Source organism: Symphalangus syndactylus, chromosome 16, assembly GCF_028878055.3.
Source record: "Symphalangus syndactylus isolate Jambi chromosome 16, NHGRI_mSymSyn1-v2.1_pri, whole genome shotgun sequence".
NCBI lineage: Eukaryota > Metazoa > Chordata > Mammalia > Primates > Hylobatidae > Symphalangus > Symphalangus syndactylus.
In genome coordinates this window covers 91,049,198-91,071,921 of record NC_072438.2, presented here as the reverse complement: position 1 = coordinate 91,071,921, position 22,724 = coordinate 91,049,198, and the positions used below count along the sequence as shown (strand labels likewise).

Below are 22,724 nucleotides of genomic sequence, written 5' to 3'. Positions count from 1 at the left end.
GAAAAGGTTCTTCCTAGCTCCGGCTTTGAGCATAAACATTTGCCTGCTCTTTTTCCGCAAAGCTGAGCAAGGTTGAGGAGGGGTGGGTCTCAAAATTTAGCAAGTAAAACTGTATTCAATACCTCACTTTTAACAGTTTTTCTCGTGGTCCCTGAGTCAAGAGAATTAATTTCACCCCTTCCAGAGAATAAGCCTCTAGTTTTTGGCATGGTGGGGTAGGGGATTTGGAGGTCTAGCTGATATCTAAATGAGTGTTCAGCCAATCTCCAGAGCTTACCACTATACTTCATGCCCCATGCACCCACACCCTGCACCTTTGAGAGATTTTCCCGTGTAAATTGGTCTACAATTTAACTCGCCCCCCTGCTTAGAACTCCATTCCCTTGGGTATAATAAGTCATTTCCCACTTCGTCTATCTACCTTCTTTCATCCAATCTAAGTCACACATTTTTCAAACTTCCGTATCTCTGGGTTTACCAGCTCATGAATTGGGATGACTTGCATTTGATAGTGTGTGACTGTTTATTGGAAGTACTGCTGCTTTCTTCACAGTGCTTTAAGTAACTCTAAAAATTGATGGCCTCTCACACTTGATGAAATATGGTTCTTTATTTACCCACTGTCTATGTTTAGGGGGTTATAACCCTTTTTAAAAGTCTTACTGCCATTTTGGCAAGGAAGCAGGGGTTAATACAAGGGTTCAATGCATCTTCTTTATTTGGCAGTCAGATCATCTTCTAAAATAACTTGGCAAGCTTAGGGCAAAGAAGGACAGGTCAGAGTAGGAGTGAATCTAAAACGCCCCAGGTCTTTGTGACATCTGCTGAACCCCTGAGCTGGAATATTCTAGTGGCATAGGTTGGTCCCTTTGCTCTCCTTCCAAGCATAACCATATCCACACCAAGGTGCTGGTCATGTTCCTGTTTAGAAAGATTTAAAGAATGTCTGAAGTCCCATACTTCAAGTTTTGGTCAACTTTCCTGCTGTGTCCTCTATTTCCGAAATTTGGGCTTATACCTAGTTCTATTTTGAGCAAATCCCTGGGTCAATAATACAGACAGAAATCCTTCTCTAGGCCTAGGCCTGTACAGAAGCATTTTATTGACTACTCAGCCTTCTTGGGGAGGATGTTTTGCCTCTCCACACCTGTTCCTGCTGGTGGCTCCACTGGATGGTAGGCTCAGCCTGTCTGATGACATCCTCCTGATACATTCCTCTGTTCCACTTTGACTTCTTCCCTCCTCCTTTCCTACGACTGACCACTAGCTAATATATCCACTGGATCCTGCCAGAGTCTTAGCAAATTATCTATTTCCCCCAGTGGCCCGCTACAGTCCCAATAACTTCATTCACCTTCCCCATGTCTGGCCCATCCTGTCTGTAGATGAGACCTGGTTCTCAGATGCACAAATGCCACCACAATCAAGTTAGCTGCATGTAAAATAAGAGAATGAACCAGCAATTCTGTATTTCTTCTGCAGCTAAGATTAAATGGTTTTATGGAGTCTGACTTAGTGATAATGTTTGCAATAATAGAGCAAAATGACTGCTCAAGTACTCTTAAGTATTTAATTAGAAAGCAGATTATGGTCATTATCATTGTCTAAACTTTTTCCTTAGATGTTCTACCTGGGAGAGGATCAAAGTACAGAACTGTGGATTCTCTGTCCTAGTTTCCCACTCTGCAGGTGAGTTCTTGCCGCCTGGTATCTCTCCTCTCTGCACTGACCAACAATTAATACTACTGAATATGCCTGGGTGATCCTTTTTCTTATATCACTTTTAATTCCCATTTTGCATGAACAAGTTGACTCTATAGCCACGCCTCTTGGCAGTGTTAATTTTACCCCACTGAGACATGTTACCAAGCCAATTCTGAAAGGAAAGTGGCACAAATGACAAGGTAATAATTGGAAGCCTACAGCAGAGTGTCCAACAAATCTGGACAGAACAAGCCATGATGTCAAGATGTAATGGAACAAATCAATGTCAACTGTAAAGCCGTGTAGACCTCATTGGTGAGTCAGAAACTACGGCAAAGAGCTGTCTGTGAAAGTTTACAAAACTGACAGATTGATGTTTTAAACAACGACAGTGTCATCCTGGGTTACCCAGCAAAGCAGCAGATGACAGGAATCAGAACTTGGAAATGGAATCATAAGCACCTTTCCAGAACACACTCAATAAAATAAAAATATAACGAAACACCTCTTTCTCTCCAACTCCTTCATTCTGCAGTGTTCCATCTGCTTTTGCTCTGCCATTTTCTCTTGCCAAATGCCTTGTTAGCCAAATAAAGTATGTTTAATACAGTTTATTTAATTCACTAGATGACAGGACTCCATGAAATTAACAAAGGCTACATTTCTTGGTATTTTAAGATGATGTATAATTCCATTATGTTTAAAAATTTAGTAGCAATATTATATGGGTGACTCTAAACTCTATCACAGTAATCTCTAGAACTGTTTAAAATGCCTGGTCCATTCCCCCAGAACTGAAGACGCAAATGTGTAGGCAACAGAGCCCAGCATGTGCATTCTGAAAATGTTCTATTAGCGATTATTATGCCCGTATCTGCTTGGGGGATGACTATTCTACTTATGATAACAGCACATAACGGCAGTTAATATTTTAAGTAATTACTTATCATGTACCTTATTCTGCTAAGTGATTTACATGTATTAACTTATTTATTCCAACGTTGACTCAATAAGGTAGGCATTTGATTGTCGGAGACATCTCAGACTTAGAGATGTAAAGTAGCTTCCCAAAGATTAGCTGGAACTGTAACAAGAAGTCTAACCCACACAACAGTTCAGAAACCCATTGCTGCCAAGCTCTAGGAATATGTATTTCCACTGTTTTAACGAAGGCTATATAATCAGGAACAATACAACCAAAATAATAGCACAAATTCCTTTAATGAGGAAGAACTATAGGTCATCATTTCACACTCTCTTTTATTTTAGTTTTCCTTGCCTGCCTGGAAATAAAATATTAGAATTATTATGTCCAACCATAGAAAGAATTATACTTATTGTACTGTTCAAGTTCACACTACAACTGAAATAATTCCTTCCAATAATGGCCCTTAACTTTTAAGAGGATCACTGCCAAACTCAGATATACCAAACAAGGGCAATGAACACAGAGAGGGGGCGTACACCAACATCTTTGCCTATACTTATACCACAGTAGAGAAAGCTGCCTTTCTATATTTAAAGGGTGAAAGACGAAGTACCAGAATCCCAGGCTCAGCCAAAATCGATGACTTGCAGTTTCTCAAATGGACTTTGCATGTGTTCAGTCTGCATTTATTCACTCACTGCTCCAAATATCCATTTCCTCTTCTCTATCCTTTCCTTGTTCCTCAAGTCTAGCAAAAATGCCTTTGCCTTTCAATTTTACAGTGATGAATCACGTTACTTCATTTAATTGCCATCTGTTCTATATATACGTACATTTCTGACCTCACTCTCAATCTCAGCACCTGAGAAGAATTGTCCACCACTCTCATAGCACCAAAAACACTTTCCTGAATTCTGTTAGTTACATTCCTGTCTCCTCTCCTGGACCATATATGCCTTGATGACAGGGACCGTGCTTTTGCATTATCACCTTCTTCTCATCTACCATAGAGTGCTCTCAATACATGAGGAATAGATGGATGAGTGGATGGATGCCTTACTTGCCCTCAACAAATAATGTTTGCATCCATATGAGAAAATGTGCAATAGTGAAGAGCAAACTCACAATATCAATCTGGGAAAACTTAAAATGACATTAAATCACTTTTATAGCACTTCCAATGCAGAATTTCTGTTCAATGATCTTTTTCCATGAATTGCTCACTCACTCTATCTCTCTCTCCCCTCTACCCTCTGTGTCATCATCATACATCCTTTGTATAACTAACCCGTTTTAGGAATAATTTTTTCAGAACAGAAATATTTGAGTGACAAAGGATGATGTTTACCCTTTCTTACTCAATGCTCTTTGTTGAAATTTAAATAGCTAAATATCCATATCAATGGAATAATTATACATGCTCTTATCACCAAACATCATGTACTTGACTTGACCTGGTAACAGCATTTTACTTTGTTGGTCTCCTGTTCCTTCCCGCACAAACTCTTCTGATGGTTTCTGACACACCATCTCCTGCTTCCTTTCCCACCTCTTTGGCTGACCCTCTCATTTTCCTCTGTGGCTGTCTCTTCCTCTCTCAAGCCACCATTCTCCTTGTGATTCTTCTACTTTCTCTGAACAAGCTCATCCATTCCGAAAGCCTCAATGACTAGTTCTTGGTGTTTATCCACTGACATTCATTCCCAAAACCAAGAGGTTTGCATCCAAAACCAAAATCAACCAAATCCTACAAACCTACTCCCACTTCTTTATTTTCTTATCTCACAGAACGACAGCATCATTTACCCAAGTTGCCTGATCCACAGATTTGCAAATCTTTCTAGACTCTGTCCTCTCCAGACATAAATAACAAATCATCTCTAATCTGCCCACTGAGTGATGCACTAACACCACTCCAGTTTTGGCCACAAGTATCCCTTGCCCAGATTCCTAAACGCAGTATCCTAATTAATCTCTTGCCCTGTTTATACTTGCTTTCAATCTGTTTTCCACAATACAGCCAAAAATTTTCATTAAAAATAACAAATGTGATTATGTTACTCATTTATTTAGAATCTTTTAGTGGATCCTTATTTCCAAAGGATAAAAATTAATTTTCTTAACATTATTATATAAAATATAGTTAGATATAACAATTATATACAATTAAATAAGATTAAATAATTATATATAAATATATAATTAATTTCAAAAGGTTACTTATTACAGTACAGTTATATTAGAAGATGACAGCATCTTCAAAGATATGTTCCCATTATTGGCCACCAAGAAATGTACATAAAACTTTTCACAATGAGGAAGAACACTGTTCTGGCTTTTCAGAAAAGCATCAGTAGATACTTGATTTCTATCAACCTAGCTGCAAAGCTCTCTGTCCAAATTGTGAAATCTACATTAAAAAAAAAATAAACTCAGTCATAAAATTGACACTTTCAGATGCTTTTATCCTACATAATTGCATGGCAGAATAATACATTTTTTCATCATTTACCTCCTTCCTAGCAGAATAATCTGTTTTCTCATAATTTACCTTCTTCCTAACATAAAATGCTCTAACGAATTTCAGAGTTCAGTAGCTCTTTGAGATTTGAGTGTCCGTCAGTATTTTAAGACTAGGAAAAGTTTCCAGTCTCTTCGGTGGCTGGAAAATTTCCAGTGAGTTATCTAATTTGATCACTGGAAATCAAAATTTGTCCCCAACAATATGGTGGTATTGCTGCTGAATTTCTCTTAAATACCCACAATATCAGATTTTTCTGGTGCATACATGAAATGCCAAGAGAGCACCACCTTCTCACTAACAACAACCACAGGTGTGTATTGAGCCTTTCCCACTTTGCCTGGCAGCTAATCACAAGTTCCAATTATTTTTGACTTATCATTATGTTTTATTTTAAGGCAAGAATGACACTATCTTCTTCATCCAAATCTCTAGTATCCTATCACATATTAGGTATCAAATAAACATTTATGGAATAAATAAGTAAAACAGCAGTAGGGCAACAGATGCTTATGTGCAAAGCATTCTGCAAGGTGCTGAATGACGCAGTCAGGGAAGATATGAGCATAAAATTAATTCAGGTGTGGATCCTGTTGACAGTTCTAAGTCTAGTAAAATAGTTGAAATCGACACATCATTAAATAGAATGCAAAGTAAAGTTAAATTGTAATGGGATACAAATGAATTTCAAAGATGACTTTCCCTTAGAAAAGATGGAAGGGTGTGGGGAGAAGGAGGGCAACTTCACATGCAGGAACTAGTATTTGAGATGGACAATGGGAGGTTATTATTTGACCATGTGAAAGGGATGTCATTCCAGGCTCAAAGAACAGCAGGGATATAAGCACAGACCTTGACAAATATTGAATGTGTGTGGATGCGTTTCAGAGAGCAATTAGATTCCATCCTATTGCAGTTTAGGGGCAAATTTACTATCAGGCAAATTACATTAGAAGTTTGACATAAGTAAAAGGTTGATATTCAACAATGATCCTGATTTTCTTCGTTTACTGAATTTGATGCACCATCTCATCTATTTCCATACTCCAAATAAGAAACCCTTTGAAATTTTATGGAACTCATGTGTTTCACTGACAAGAAAATAGTTAATGAAATTTAAGTATGTTTTTGACATTTGAGGGTCAACAGTGTAAACATGGATCTTGCACTATATTGCACTGCAAGGATGTTAGTTTGCCAGTCCCTAAATGTCCCTGTCAACTGTAGAGCTTTTTCATAATTAGGCGAACACAATAAAGTCCACTGGGGCTACGGACACCAGTAGATACGGGCTCTTACAGCAAAAAAAAATAGTCTCAGTTTCTTCTGCTTCATTTATGTTGACATTTTTTTTCACCCATTCCGTGTGTTATTTTTCATAGCTCCTGCTCCTCATTGCCTCCAGAGTGGATTTTAATTGCTGCTGTCACATCCACTGTTGATTGAGGGGACTGAGGTTACCATAGGGCTGACATCAGGTAAGAGCGAGTTATTATTAAAATTGTACCCTAACGTAATAGCATAATAGTTTTATTATTTGTACAATAAAAGCCATATTGTTACTCTAATTATTTTATCTTCACAATGATCCAATGATTGATTTAGGATACAAAGTATCATCCATTTGTGTAAAGAGTAGTTGAACTGGGCCAGGCACAGTGGCTCATGCCTGCAATCCCAGCACTTTGGGAGGCTGAGAAGGGCAGATCACGAGGTCAGGAGTTCGAGACCAGCCTGGTCAGCATGGTGAAACCCCGTCTCTACTAAAAATACCAAAATTAGCCAGGCACGGTGGCAGACACCTGTAGTACCAGCGACTTGGGAGGCTGAGGCAGGAAAATCACTTGAACTCGGGAGGTGGAGGTTGCAGTGAGCTGAGATCATGCTACTGCACTCCAGCCTGGGCGACAGAGCGAGACTCAATCACAAATACATGAATGAATGAATGAATGAATGAATGAATGAATGAATGAATAAATAAAAATAAAAATAAAAAGAGTAGTGAACTGGCAATCACATAGGTAAAGTGAACTGGCAGTCACATAGGTAAAGTGAACTGGCAGTCAGAGAGGTTAAGTGAATAAATCAGGATCACTCAGTTAGTGGGATAGCAGAGGCAATACAGAGATAGCTAGCCCATTGGTATTTCCTATTCTTGATAAGGTATGTAATACATGCACGCATGTCAATGCTTTTGTTTCATCTGAGAAATATATTTCCCCACCGCTTAGGAAGTAATATATTCAAAACATGAACATTCTTACATTAACTTGTTTAAATCCATGTGGGACAACAGGATTGATTTTACTGTTCATTTCTTACAATACTGTGCATTCAATTAAATACTCTCTTTACTAAAGCAGCTTAATGATTTGAACATTTCAGTGTGATCCGTTCTCAGATCAACTTCAAAAGACTGAATTTAAACCTATCTTCAAGCTGTGAAGGTTTTACTTCCTTTCCTTTTTTTTTTTTTTTTTAACTTTTTAAAATTCCTCTGCTGGGAACGAATTAAGTACAGCCTAGCAAAGGATAGATCCACATTTGCATCCTGCTAATCAAACAAGAACTTGTAAGGATGTAGCAGTGATAAATGTACCACCGTTGAAATCTTTTATATAAGCTGGAGCAAAATGAACTGTGACCAACAGATTCCTTCCACAGCCATCACCCGTCTACATCGCTCCAATGTGCGGAAGTGTCTTAATGGATGTACATTATCAAGTCTGCAGGCTTATTTTCAGTCATAAAGAATAGTGTACCAGATGCTCTTGGTACACTGAATTTGTCACACCGTAGACAAGCTAATATCATTATGTGAGACCACAGGGGAAAAAATAAAAGATTCACATTTAATCCATATTAACTATCAGGAGACCCATCAAGGCAGTTGGGCTGGCTCATGATACAGCAGCTTCTAGCAAATTAGCAGCCCATAACAACTTAGTTATAATGAGCTGCAAGATCTTACACCATAAGCTCAACTCCATTAAACCGAATTCAAGTACATGAATTCATGTACAAAGTATAACCTTAACATCTGTCTGTGCTTAGCCAATATTTTGTTTACGCCTTTTTAGGAACAACCAAATTATCTTTGTGTCCCCTGAAACTAGGGACTGTAATTTCCATCAACTGCAGTTTTACCTGATAGAGAGGGCTGGACTGATCACCACTGGCCTCCCTGGCTGCAGCGTCCAGCAGCAAGCTATGCATCATCCCGGCAGCTGTTCCCTACATATTGGGCCAATTTTTTCCCAAACAATTTTCTCTTGCTATTCAAGTGGGAAAAGCAATAGTCTCCTCAGAAATTAAACAGTCAACAAAGCATGCATATCTAACAAATACTGTAGACCTTGTATTTAGTTAAGCCCAATGAGTTAAATCCTATCCTACTGTACTCAGCATGGAGAACATGTTTTAATAAACTTATGCCATTTTTGTTTTTTTTTCTCAAAAAGCAATGTCCTCCTTCTTTTCCCATAGTGGACTGACTACTCTTTAGGGACTCAGAAAATACTATCACCATTATTATAACTGTTATTTCTCTTTTACAGATGGGGAAATAGAGAGATAGACTACCCATGGTTAACCAGTTGCTAAGTGAGGAAACAGATATTCAGTATATAATTTAAGGTATTTTCCATGGAGTTTTATGTAAAGAATGAATACATATTTATGGGAATAATCTAACTTTCTTATTATTTTTCTGTCTTAAACAACAAGTGTACGTTATTCACTTGAGCAGTGTTTTCAAAATTCACATCTTACCTGCAGAAACCTTAGCATGCAGAAAAATGGGTACTGCATATATCGTCATGTCTTTTCTAGAGTTTTACATATCCAAATCTGATCTAGTTCTAATCAATCTAGATGCAACGTCTTAAAGTCTCATAGAATTTTATATGTGGATGGGATCTAGAAAGTCATTTAGTTCATCATCCTTCTCCTTCAAGCGTCAGCCTTTCCAGCAGTTTCTCAGTGAACATTGACAAGAAAAGCAGTTCAAACCCCAACGCATACCATTCCATGGAAGGATAGCTCTGGGAATCAAATTCATAGTATGGTTTCTTATAAAAATGAAACGATTCTACCTTCTGTTCTACTTCTCGCTTCTAATTTACCAAAGCATGAGACTGACTTTTTCACTGACATAGTAGACTTTGAAAAACCATTTGAAAAATCTTCTCTTCTGTAATTCAAACAGGGGTAGTTTAGAGGTTTCATCATTGTTTTTAGAAGCCCCCCCCTCCTCCTCTGCCCACACCTTTGCACTGCTCTCTTGTTTTCCATGGCCTCTTCCACAACTCTAAACACCCAACAGTTTATATATGATTTCACATATGGTCTGAAAGTATCGCTTTTCTTATAACTTTGAAATTAAACTTCCAATAATGTAACTTAAGGTTACAGTAGCTTTCTTCCCATTATGAAATAGCTGCTTTATAGGAAACCTGAATTCAACTATAAGTAATTTTTTGTTTCTGAACCCCTGTCAAACCAGACTTACCTACACTACAGACTCTTCAGATGATAACTTTGAACCTGCAGACAAGGTGGGACAAGCATCCCAAATTTTTCTTTTTTTATCTTATATTTTTCAGCGTTTTATGTTCTTCTTGAAACAGAATTCTGTATCAAACATATGCATATTTTCTTAGCCCTGTGTTACCTGCAAATTCTATAGCTTGCTATGAAGACATTAGTCCAAGTCTTTGATTATAGTTTTGAATAGAAAGTACAGAGCTCAATGATTTGCCACAGACTCTTTTTCAGGTTGATAGTGATCCATTAAACAGCGTATCCAAAGGGATATATAAACATATGTCTACTGTATGTCATCAACATACACAGATCAGCAAACACCTTGGATTGTTTTCCAGCCCCTAGATGGATTGCACTGTGATGTCAACGTTATCTTATTGGCTCCCTATCTGCAGAATTGCTGGTGGTGATGGACTCATTTGCAAACCAAGAGCAATCATTCAAAATTATATAACTGTCATCTTTTGTTGACCCCCAACTCCAGTAATAACCAAGACAAGGGTTCTTACAAGGATAAATGTCTAAGCTTCATAAATTACCTATTTCTCATATCTCAGGTTTCAAATTTGATTGTTAACTTCCTTACAATATGCTCAGTGATGCAGCTTAACTAGTAGGGGCAGCAGTTGCCTCTGAGGTGGGGTATGGGAAGGGACGGTTTGAACTTCTGTTTAAATGTACTGTTCTCAGCTTTAGTTTTTATTATATTTTTATATCATAAATGTTAGTACAGCAGTATTTGTATCATGTATAAATAAATGAGCATAAAGTGGATGTTCTTATTCAGAATACTTTTACTGACCAAGGAGTGAGATTACCAAAGGATGGAGACCAGTGGATGAGACACCCACACAGAATAGGCCAGGGAATGAAGTGAGAGCCCATTTCTGCTCATCTGATCTGCATTACAGCTAGAGTATACCCTAACCCGACACTGGGAAGCCCCTGTATGAGACACAATAAATTCCTAATCATTTGGAAGGGATCATAGAATTGAAGCTTTTAATTTTGCAGTTATGGAAACTGAAGTGGAGAGAGATTAAGTGACTAAAATGAGCAGCTTTAAAGCCCATTTGGGACATACCAGGGAAAAGAAAATGAAATGAAATAAAGTTCACATCAGAGTGGGATCTGATTCTATTCCATTGTTCTTTCTCAAAATATATTGCCCCAGTTAGGAAAGAAACAACCAAAAACCAAAACAAAGAAAGAAAAGAAAAAGAAGGAAATGGAGAATGATAGTCACTGAACTACACCTTTGGGCAACACATAAATGTTGACAGATGTTCTGGTGAGAGCATTAAGCACAGTGAAGTAACAGCAGTACATTCCCTGTGCAGAATATTCACCTTGTAACTTAAATTCAGTCGGCATTCAGCCTTCAAAAATTGTGACCACCCACCTTTTCTAAAATAAATAACACCAACACATCATCAAAAAATAAAGGTTTATATATAGAAATATTCAGTCCTAATCTTGCTCCAGTAAAATATTCTTCTACAGATGGAAGACGAAGACACCACACACTTCATCGACAGCATCACATGGCGCCTGGACCACAGTGATAAGAAGACTGCTGCTGTCACTCTGAGAAAGTTATATTCAAAACACATGCAACTTTTCTTAGAATCATACAATTAGAATGCATTGGTGCTAGCACAGAAAACAGCCTCTGACCACCAATCTCATATTATCATCTCCTCTACACTACAATGAAGGGGCTTATTTCATACCTGGTTAAATACACTAAGAATTTTGTATCAAATGAAAACTCACGTTTTCTCAAAGTTTCTCAAAGACATGAACGGTATTTTTAAGCAAGGCTGATAAAGTTTTTCTGGCTTCCTTCTAAAAATGAATGTAAACAGTAAGCTCTTACATAACATTGACAGGGATAGACTCACTTGCCCTCCTTCGGATGGGTGTAGCCTCTATGCAGCCATAATGCAACTGAGTCAGGAAGCTGCATTTGTAACAGTTGCCCTGGGAATTCTGACACCAGTAGTTCCCACGGTATCCACCGTCATCCTGAGCTCCATGCTGATCAGCGGCTCAAAAAGTTTCTTGTAAGGGAAAAGTGCCTGGAGCACCTGGATGGAGGTAAATCGTAAAACAAAACAGAAGGGGCGTATGCAGTGAGAGGGGTCTATGAACAGGCAGGGTTTTCTAGGAGGGTTTTCTAAAATCTAAGTGAGATGCTTAAATTGAGTAATGCCCATGGATAGAAGAAGGCTGAAGGAGGGAGGGTCAGCTTCAGTTAAGTACACCTGGGTACAAAATCCTGTGCTCATTTAATTCTGTGATCTCAGAAATATCATGTAATGGAATAATTACTTGGTGTAAATTTTCACATCAATCATACTGGGATAATGTCTAATACGTAGGGTCCTTGTGAAGATTTAATGAGATATTATGGGTAAATAATCAAGAGCACACTGGATGTGCAAAATAATTTTATTGATTTTTATTTCAGAATAATAACAAAATAAATGGAGAGGTCAGGTTTATAAATTTTTAAATGAAGAAATGTAAATTTCCTATTTAATTCTACACACCCAGAGATAAAATAAGTTCCTAAATGGAATATGCATGACATCTGGTCAGTATCTATGCACTCTATTTGCCAAATACATGCCCAAACGTACCAGCATCTACAAACTAAAGTCAGGGCCAGGGCAGCACCTCAGGGTTACGTCTGATTCTACAGACACAGCCTCGCAATTAACTGAAAGTCTCCCTTTTTAATTCTTTTTCATCTCCACCTCTGTTTTTACAGTTTCCAATTTTTGGAAGACGTACTCCATGACAATGTGGGTGCAGTTAATCCCCCACCTCGGCAAGTAAATTTAATTACATTTAACATTTCAACACTGAATATAGTATCTCTTGAAGAGATTCTATTAATGCTGATGAAAATTACCAGAAATTGGTTCAGAAGAGCATGGGGGCTTAAAATGAACTGAAGCAGATAAAATTCATGTAAGAAGGAACCTGTGACTAATGCGAAAGCTATGCAATAAATAACCATCTTCAGAGCTGCTCTCCTTGTAGGAACACGTATGCAAATGTTACTCTATACATGCAAAACAGTAGTGGAGGCGGAAAGGATGCAGAAAGGCTCTAATAATTGTTTTGCCTTGTACTAAAACAATTAGACAGTTGACCAACACTTAAAATTAGTTTTTGTTCTATATATATTTTTTTGGGGAGAGGGGAGGGAAGCCAGTACTGTTTAAAGTCACAGACTAACTCAATATTTGTTATTCCTAGAGGAAGGACCTCCTATAATGTTGAAAAATATTTACACACTGCAGAAGATCATAATGTAATTAGCCACAATGCAGTGTTTATTAAATTCCTAGAGCTTACAGAGTTTATTTTTAAAATCACATGTGCTGAGTTTAATTAAACGTGTCAAAGGTAGCATGAACTTCATGGGATAGAAGCAGGTAATTTGATTCAAAAATAACAAAAATGCACCCACTTTTGCTCTGTTTTCCAGGTAAGCTAGTATTAGATATGGCCAAATAATATCACCATGCACATGATTAACACTGACTGGTAATTCTTAGGACCCTAAAGATACATTTTGTTTTTTTGAGTAGAACTTGATCAGAGCTACTGACTGAATATGATTCCATAAAAAATCCAGGCCACTGAATCATTTTTCTCATGCTAATAGAGGATAGAAACATAAAGGAATACATGATTTAGTATTTTAGAAATTATATATACTTCTTTATGTGTTCTTTGTTGAAAACATACTTTGGAGGAAATGCAGATAAATCACAAAACCCTAGGGAGAGCTGGGGCATTACAATAATGGCCATGCTTTTCACACTGGAAGGAACAGGCAGAGCACACGGAAGTCAAAGGCATTTGTGACATTTCCACAGCTGGAGGGTGGTAACAGGAGACAAAATTTAAGGTTGTTTCCTTAAGAGTCTGTCTGATACCATATACCATGCCATAGAAGGGAAATTCTCAGGTCTTACTCTGCTCTGATGGAGAGTAAGAAGGGTGTTGGAACATAAGCAATTGTGAATCTGCTGGCTGTAACTGACCACTTCTCTCCTACTTAAGACAGAATAAGGGGTTGCAAGTGATAACCTTCAATACTCACTACTGTATCTGTTTCACTTTTTTAATTGGGGGAAAAAGAACACTGTATATTTGATGTTAGAAAAAAATGTATTTTTTTTCTAACTCATTATATTTATATATATATTATATATATAATATATATTATATATATTTAAATATATATATTATATATATTTAAATATATATATTTATATATTTAAAATATATAATATATATATTTTAAAAATATATATATTATATATAATATATATATTTTAAAAATATATATATTATATATAATATATATATTTTAAAAATATATATATTATATATTTTAAATATATAATATATATATTTAAATATATATAATATATATATTTAAATATATATAATATATATTATATATAGTGAGTTAGAAAAAAATATATATATAACACACTGTATTTATATATAAATATATAAATATAAAAATATAAATCTGATCTATATATATATATCAGATTCTCATTTGTTTGTTCAATAAATACACCAGGCACAGCCTAAGTGCTAGAAATGCAGCAACAAAAAAAAAACAGACAAAAATCCCTGCCTTCATGAAGTTTACATTCTAATGGAGAAAACAGACAGTGAACCAAATAAACAGATTACATAGAGCTACCTGTGGTAAAGGCAATTAAAAAAAAGTAATTCAGGAAAATAAGACGATGGGGAGACAATTTAAGTAGAATAATTGAGAACAGCGTCATTGACAAGGTGACATTACAGAAAAGCTGGGGAAGAATGAGGAGGTAAGGCGTGTGTATACCTGGGCTGGGGGGTGGGGACAAAGGAGGGGCTAGGATGGTGTTTCAAGCAAAGTCAACAGAAAATGCAAAATCCAAGTTCTGGGGGCATGTTCTAGGAGAGGTGAGGAGTTTCCTGTGCAGGAGCAAAAAGTGAGAGGAGGAAACATCTTGGGAGGCATGGGAGGGATGAGTGGCAGGTGGCAGAGCACAGAGGCCCTTGTTGGCCGCTGTAGGGACTTCTACTCTGCAGAGAGTAGTAACATGATAGGATTTACATTTTCATAGGATTCCTTTGCCTGTTATTCAAAAATAATCTATATTCATTTATTAAAGGTTATTTTGTGTGTCACTTAATATTTATTCATCTCAGCTACATGGGGAGGACATAATAAACACATTTAAATGCTTCATCGCACTGTTCATGCTCTCCCTGGCCATGACACCACTACAGCAATTACTTTACTACATCCCAGGTACTAGTTCTCACATCTGGATCCCAGCAGACTTTTTAGTTCTTGATCCCTGCAGAATGTCTCTTCCATTTTTATATGTGGCAATTCAATATTTAGAACAGAGGAAGCACTCAAAAAAACATTTGTTGAATACAAGACATTTTGAATGCAAAATATAAGACTTCTAAAATAGCCACAAAACACAACTGTAAATCAGAATTCACATGTGTTAATAAGCTACCTGTAGAAACACAAACATAAATCTTTGTTCCCACACCATTCCAACCGGAACTTTCGGTCAGACTTATTAGCTAGGATTCTCCAATTTGGCCATTATCATCATATAAGAGTTGAACCACATCTGGAATTGTGTGGACAAATAAATACACATATATTTAACAATGAAAATTCTTTTTTCTTAATTGTGTGGATAAAATTTATGAGTATAATGGGCAAACATATATTTTTAAACAATTGAAACTATTTTTTGTTAATTGTGTGGATACAATTTATGAGTAAAACACCCCAGAAAAAATTTTGTAACATGGCATTAGAAAATTCTCACAATTTTTTTTTATCACGTTTGACTCTCTGCTTTTGTTTAAAATGCCACCTAAAGAGCCTACTTAGTATGTTTTCAGATATATCCACATAATATAAATACCTGGATTAAAAAAATGTAAGCATTCAAATTTGAAATATTTACATTCTGAAATATAAGGGAATGGGCAATCATAATCATACCATCCAACGAGTTAACTTAATTGCATTTTTAAACTCTTTATTTGGATCACATGCACATACTGTGTCCTATACTTTGAAGATTTAGTGTCACGTAAATCTATTAGATTGATTTACAAAAAGTGTGAGCACCCACACACTATATTCCTAAAATGAGACTTCATAGTCATTTACTTTTATAGTTCAGCAATATTATTAAATTACAGTCAATGTGGAAAACACTTCCAAAGGTCAAAGTTTTCTTAAATCACTTTCTAAAACCATACCATTGAGATTGACTTTCACGCCTTAAAAAGAAAAAGATTTCCTAGCTTTAAGACAATAAACTTTTACTTTTATTTAATAATTAGTTGAAATGAAATACTTAGTAAGAGATGCCCTCAGAGTAATATATGCCTTTCTTCCTTTAAAATAAAAATATCCATGGATAGGCAATTAATATATCAAAACATGAAAATATGTTTCTGATAAAATTAAATCATGTTTAAGTCAACATGGTCATTCTTCACACTGTTTATAACTTACAAAGTCATTCAAATTTCAAATAATATTAATCAAATATGTTTTATCTTGTGTTTGTCAAAATTAAGGTGAAAATCATTTTCTATCACTATTATTATCCATTTGAAAATACTTTAAGTTTAGAGATAAATACGTAAGGACTTTTTTATAAAGACTTTATAAATACTAAAGAATCTCTTAGGCATTCCATTTTACTGCACTCACAATTCTACAAGGTACAGCTATCTTAAATACATAACAATCTAAAACATAATTCCATAGATTGCCATTTTATTCAATCACTAGTTTCAAAAAATCAATTTGTTTCTCTAATCTGTTGGGTATCACAAATATATATTTTTTTAACTACAGTGGTGGCACAGGTGAAATCTATGAAGTCACTGTACATTTTGGGCAACAATTTTCTCAATAAGTTATTTGAATAAAAGCAATCTAGAAACAGCTGGTAAAGGTTTTCTATAATTAAGGGGTGTGTGCATCTTATTTACACCTGCACCATTTAGAGTGATAAAAACATGTAATTATTGTATTCTAGCTCTAGTATAAACTTATCACTGAGAATCAAATAATCTCTGCCAAAAAGAGAAAGCTATGCAACAAGTTAGCTGCCCAGTATATTAAATTTTTGGCTACTTTACATGGTGACTCTAGTTGGGTGATTTTTTTTCCTTTACTCTCCGTGAATAATTTCTTTCTGGATAGGGTTATTCCTTTAATTGTGCATCGAAGGAAAAAAAAAAAGACCTACAATTTCCAAATGAACTCTTATTTAATTCTCACAGAATTGTGATTACGTACATGGATAATCATAACTTTCATAAAATCTAAAGTATATATCTATGACACACCAAGTCTTACTAAAAACAATAATTAAATGGTAATAATGGTTAGTTAATAGGGAAATGACCCATGAATTCTTACAGACACTTTCTGTTTAATTTGGTTATTTGGTTTTACAATTTCAATGTTCAGATACTGAATAAACTGATAACTGTGAGGTCAGAAATAAATCCTTACCATATTTTCTACACATAACTTTAACCTGCAGTTTTAAAACTTTAGTTAAAATTATCACAAAAACAACATTCATAATGAAAGCATTGAAAAACCAAACACGGTTAGTTTTCACTTTTTGTCTTTTACCTTTGCTGTACCTTTTGAAATAAATGGTCCTTAAATACTTGAAAACTGTAGTCTAGGCAAACAAGACGACTAGTCCCAAAGATGAAAGGTTACTCTTCCCTCCTTCCCCAGGCTGTGGAGCAGGCGGTTCCTGGCATCTTACCCACCTCCTCCTCCCTCCCTGCACCACGGCAAAAAGGAACCACAGAGCAGCTCAAAAACCGAGAAGGGAGTGAAGAACAGCCTCGAAAAAGTCAGGACGCTGAATTATCCTATGGTAATTTCTGCTTTCACTGGCAAACAGTTTAAGAGAAAGCAAAGCAAGACATATCAGAGATACCACAAGCCTAGTGGTTGCTGTCTTAAAAGAGAAAAGAATAGAGTTCAGCCAGGCACAAAGGTCTCCATGGCAACAGTGAATTTAGACCCCCATTGGCATTATTTATGCAACATTTCATCACAAAAGGACCCTCCCACTAGCCTGCCTGGCAAATTCTAGTTTTCTAATCTTCCGTTCCTTTGCCTTGAATGTATCTGGATTCTTAGCTATCTGTATGTTAACACTAAAACACACACACACACACATACACACACACACACACACGAGACGACAACAACAACAACAAAAAAACAGATCATGAAATGATTATCAAACTCAAAACAGACTTTACTTCCTGATGAATTCAAAAGCAAGAGGCAGATTCAAGATTGTTTAGAGTTCATATTCAAAGACAGTCCAGTTTTGGTTTCAAAGATGAACAGCTATTCAACAAATAAGTTTATTCAAATTATTTGGTTTTTTGAAATAGATTACAATTCAAAGAAAGTACAAAATGGCAAAATCTAACCAACCCAAAAGGCTCACAGGAAAGAGAACTTGCTAGATATGGACTTTGAAGCTAAATTTTATGTAATGATATCCATCCCCACCCACTCCTAGCTATTATAGTACCTCAAACAACTCCTTTGAGTCTTTTACCTGATTCTTTCTATTTTAGCCACAGCTTCCAAGAACATAAGTTTGGCAAAGTATTTTAAGCACTTTTTATTGACCTGTGTACCAAATGGATCCCAGGTCCACACTTTATAATTAGATGACCTGGGACAAGTTACTTAAAACAGAGGTAACGCCCCAGTGGAATTAGGTTGCTGTGAGTATTAGCAAGATGATATCTGCAGAAGTACTTTCTTCAATTCTAAAACAATATACAAATGTAAATGGTTAGGATAATATTTGATGGCACTGAAAGGAAACACTAGTCTTCATTTGAAAAGGGCTGTATTTAGTATTAGTTCAAATAAGAACTAAACAAGGTGACTTCTTAAAAATAAGATTTTGTAAATTTTTTTTTTTTTTTTTTGAGATGGAGTCTTGCTCTGTCCCCCAGGCTGGAGTGCAGTGACACGATCTAAGCGCACTGCAAGCTCCGCCTCCCGGGTTCACACCATTCTCCTGCCTCGGCCTCCCGAGTAGCAGGGACTACAGGCGCCCGCCACAATGCCTGGGTAATTTTTTTGTATTTTCAGTAGAGACGGGGTTTCACCGTGTTAGCCAGGAGTCTCGATCTCCTGACCTTGTGATCTGCCTGCCTCGGCCTCCCAAAGTGCTGGGATTACAGGCATGAGCCACTGTGCCTGGTCCTGTAAATTATTTTTTAAAAACATACAAGCTTATTATTAAAAATTCAGAGTACATACTTTGATAAAGTACAGGCTAGTCCTTATTCCATACACTCCCAGCATCAAATCCATTCTCCTTTTTTTAAGGTCCTCTGAGCTGGCCGCACCATGGTCAAGCTATCGTGACATCCCCCTGCCCTTGTGATAATGTACTTTGTGATATTCCCCCGCCCTTGTGAATGTACTTTGTACAATACATCCTCCCCACGCTTGTGAATGTACCCTGCCCTTGTGACAATACACCCTCCCAGCCCTTGTGAATGTACTTTGTATGATACATCCTCCCTCCCTTGAGAATGTACTTTGTAACATCCACTCCCTGCCCGCAAAAAAACTGCTCCTAACTCCACTGCCTATCCCAAACCTATAAACTAATGATAATCCCACCACCCTTTGCTGACACGTTTCTCAGATTCAGCCCACTTTCACCCAAGTGAATAAACAGCCTTGTTGCTCACACTAAGCCTGCTCAGGTAGTCTCTTATAGGGACACATTTAACACTTTTTATACGATTGCTTGTCTAGACCTAGATGCTTTATTCACCTTTACTTAGGTATTGATTGACATTATGTTGTCTTTAAAGCAATTTTGCAAGAAAGTTCATGGGTGCCTGTTTTTCCTGTTAATGCATGTTTAAGAGGATTTTCCATTACCTGCAAGGCAGGCAAATGTCCCCATTATGTAACCCTCAGAGGCATTTTTCACCTAGAATGGAATGTTCGTGGTACCTCCAGAAGCACAATGCACCATCATTCTCTGTGAAGGTGTCCCTGGAATCGTGCACTACTTAGAAGGTTATACAACTTTGGGATCACACTTTTCCTCACTCACAATTCTGAAGAAATCATTCAGTTACCTCTGACACTGAAAATTGCAGAATAGAATTAAAAAGCCAGATTGATATATTCCTCTGGTAAGAACATTACTTTCCCAGGTGAGAACTATTGTAAAAATAACAACCCATACATTAGCTCCTAGTTATCTCTCTTCCACATCTATTGCCTTTTTTCTCTCTTCTGCTTTATTTCTTCATACCAGTCCCGTTTATTTCTGCACTGTCTGCTTGATGCTTCTAACATGGTTTCATTTCAGCAATAGTTTTTTTTTCTTTTTTTTTGAATAATCTTTGCCAGCTCATTGTTACTCCTTTCATGCCTCCTCTGTCCTATGATTTCTTCTTTGATTTCATTTTTGTTCATAATTTTAAACTTATTCAAGTTATAAAAAAATGGTTAACTTTCTCTTACATCACCTGGGGGTAATTTTATTTTTCTGTGGTTATACTTTCTCTGCCTTTTGTGTATTATTTTTGTGTTCCTTTATTCTCTTTCTGATTTCTTTGTTTCTTACTGTTTATGGACAATGTCAACCCACTATCTTTAAACATTCCAGTTTATTACTTATTTTTGAATTATGGCAACCTTTTCTTGGCCTGACTTTTGCTTGGTAACAGATTGGGGAGGGGAGCAATTCCAAGAATGAAAAAAAGTGAAGGCAGCTGGTAGCTGAAAATGTAGTTCTTATGCTACCCACCCCCAGCCCCTGACATTATTTTTTCCTATTGGAGCTTGTCCTTCATAGAGCTTCACCTCTCCTGTGTCCCTTCATGTCTTCAGAATTCAGTGTTTCAGTTGAGGATTCTGGCTCAGGAACCTGTCTACCTTCCTTCCTTCCTTCTTTCCTGCCTTCCTTCCTGTCTGCCTTCCTGCCTGCCTTCCTGCCTTCCTTCCTGTCTGCCTTCCTGCCTGCCTTCCTTCCTGCCTTCCTTCCTGCCTGCCTTCCTGCCTTCCTGCCTTCCTTCCTTTCTGCCTTCCTTCCTTTCTCCCTTCCTCCAGCCTTCCTTCCTTCCTTCCTCTTTTTCCTAAAATGAAATATGCATAATGTATGATATCTGGGAAGATATGTGTAAACTCACACATCTCCTTCATATGAGTTTGTGCTGATTTATTTCCTAGTATTATTGTAAATGGAATTTTATTCACAATCCTCTTGTACTTTTGGTTCATTTTAGTGTTTCCAGGAAAGAAGTACAATAAAATCAACACTGTGAGATAATCATAATAGTGGTTTAATGGAAATCCCAAAGATGCAAAAATGTTTACTCTGGACAAAGTTCAACAGTATTCTTAAGTAAAAAAAAAACAATCTTTGCAGACCAGAAACAGTAGGGGAAAGCCCTCAATTTGATCAAAACAACCACCAAATATCTACCTAAAAATTATAATCAAAACCTCAGCATGCTTCTCTGGGGGGTAAGGGGCCTGACTTAATGGACAGTGGATTCTAAAATTTATACAGAAATGCACAGTGCTAAGAAGAGCAAGCAGTCTTAAAGGACGAGAATAAATGTGGAAGACAGCCTATCAGATAACATGGTGGACTAGAAAACTGCAGTCATAAAGATTGTGTGGTATCCATGTAAGGAGAGACAAACAGAATAGTGGGGCAGAAGAGAATCCAGACGTAAAGCCACACATACACCTGATTTACAAGATACATGACACTGCAGTGCAGAGGGAAAGACAGTGCCTTCACCTGTTGAAAAAAAATGCAACGTGACCCCAATTGCGAAAAATTAAAAAAACAATTCCATCTGGAGTGAAGGGCTAGATGTGAAAGATTAAATGAAAATGCTTATATGCAGCACATGCATGACCTTGGAGTAGCCAAGGCTTTCTTAAGCAGGACACAAACTGAGCTAACCATAATGGAATATAAAAAAAGTTATAAATTGGGCCATATTAAAACTGAGAACTTCTGTTTACCAAAGACCCCATCAGGAAAGTGAAAGTACACTAATGGGAGAAGATATTTTCATTCTCTCTTTCTCTGTATATGCGTAAGTCTGAAATGCAATGTAATATGACATTAATAGGCAACCCAATAGAAAAAGGGTAAAATACTTAACAAGCACTGCACAAAAGAAAACAACCACATGACCCATGTGGCCAATAAATAAATGAAAAGACAATTGATATAGTTTGGCTGTGTCCCCACCCAAATCTCATCTTGAATTGTAGCTCCCATAATTCCCACGTGTCATGGGAGGGACCTGGTGGGAGGTAACTGAATCACGTGGGCGGGTTTTTCCCACGCTGTTCTCGTGATCGTGAATAAGTCTCACGAGATCTGCTGGTTTTATAAAGGGCAGTTCCCCTGCATATGCTCTCTGGCCTTCTGCCATGTAAGACGTGTCTTTGTTCCTCCTTCACTTTCCATCATGATTGTGAGGCCTCCTCACCCGTGTGGAATTGTGAGTCCATTACACCTTTTTTCCTTTTAAATCGCCCAGTCTCCAGTATTTCTTCATCACAGTATGAAAATAGACTAATACGACAATCAACTTCACTACTTACCAGGGTACAAAATTTTAACCACTATAGGGTGCCACTAAGTACTCATTAGAATGATTAAAATTCAGAGAGACAGATAATGCCCAAATTGGCAAGTATTGGGTGTTATTGGAACTTTCATAAAACTGTAAGTGGGAATATAAAATGTTAAAATAAATGTGACAGTTGTGAATTTCTTCTAAAATTCTTGACAAACATACTCTGTTTCTCAGCAATTCTACTAGATAATGCCACAAACTAAAAAATGTGCACATAAGTGCACCAGAAGACATCTCCTGTAACGCTCA

At 36.9% G+C, this 22,724-nt stretch overlaps 1 protein-coding gene and 1 long non-coding RNA gene across 8 annotated transcripts in view; both read right to left on the bottom strand.

Moving 5' to 3' along the window:
* Positions 1 to 22,724, bottom strand: part of CTNND2 (catenin delta 2) — a 936,154-nt gene that overhangs the window by 606,236 nt on the left and 307,194 nt on the right. The window contains exon 1 of one of the 7 annotated variants that reach the window (XM_055245591.2): positions 17,425 to 17,689. The exons of 4 other annotated variants lie outside the window; for them this stretch is intronic. The gene's annotated coding sequence lies outside the window, so the exon portion shown is untranslated. Of the gene's footprint in view, positions 1 to 11,602; positions 11,748 to 17,424; positions 17,690 to 22,724 lie in introns of those variants that run through there. 2 more of the 7 variants (XM_055245592.2, XM_055245594.2) reach the window with 2 other exon arrangements.
* On the bottom strand, positions 701 to 21,457 carry LOC129464407 (uncharacterized). The gene is made up of 2 exons (XR_008651582.2): positions 19,102 to 21,457; positions 701 to 921 (listed from the first exon to the last, which is right to left on the bottom strand). It is a non-coding gene; the product is annotated as an uncharacterized lncRNA (long non-coding RNA).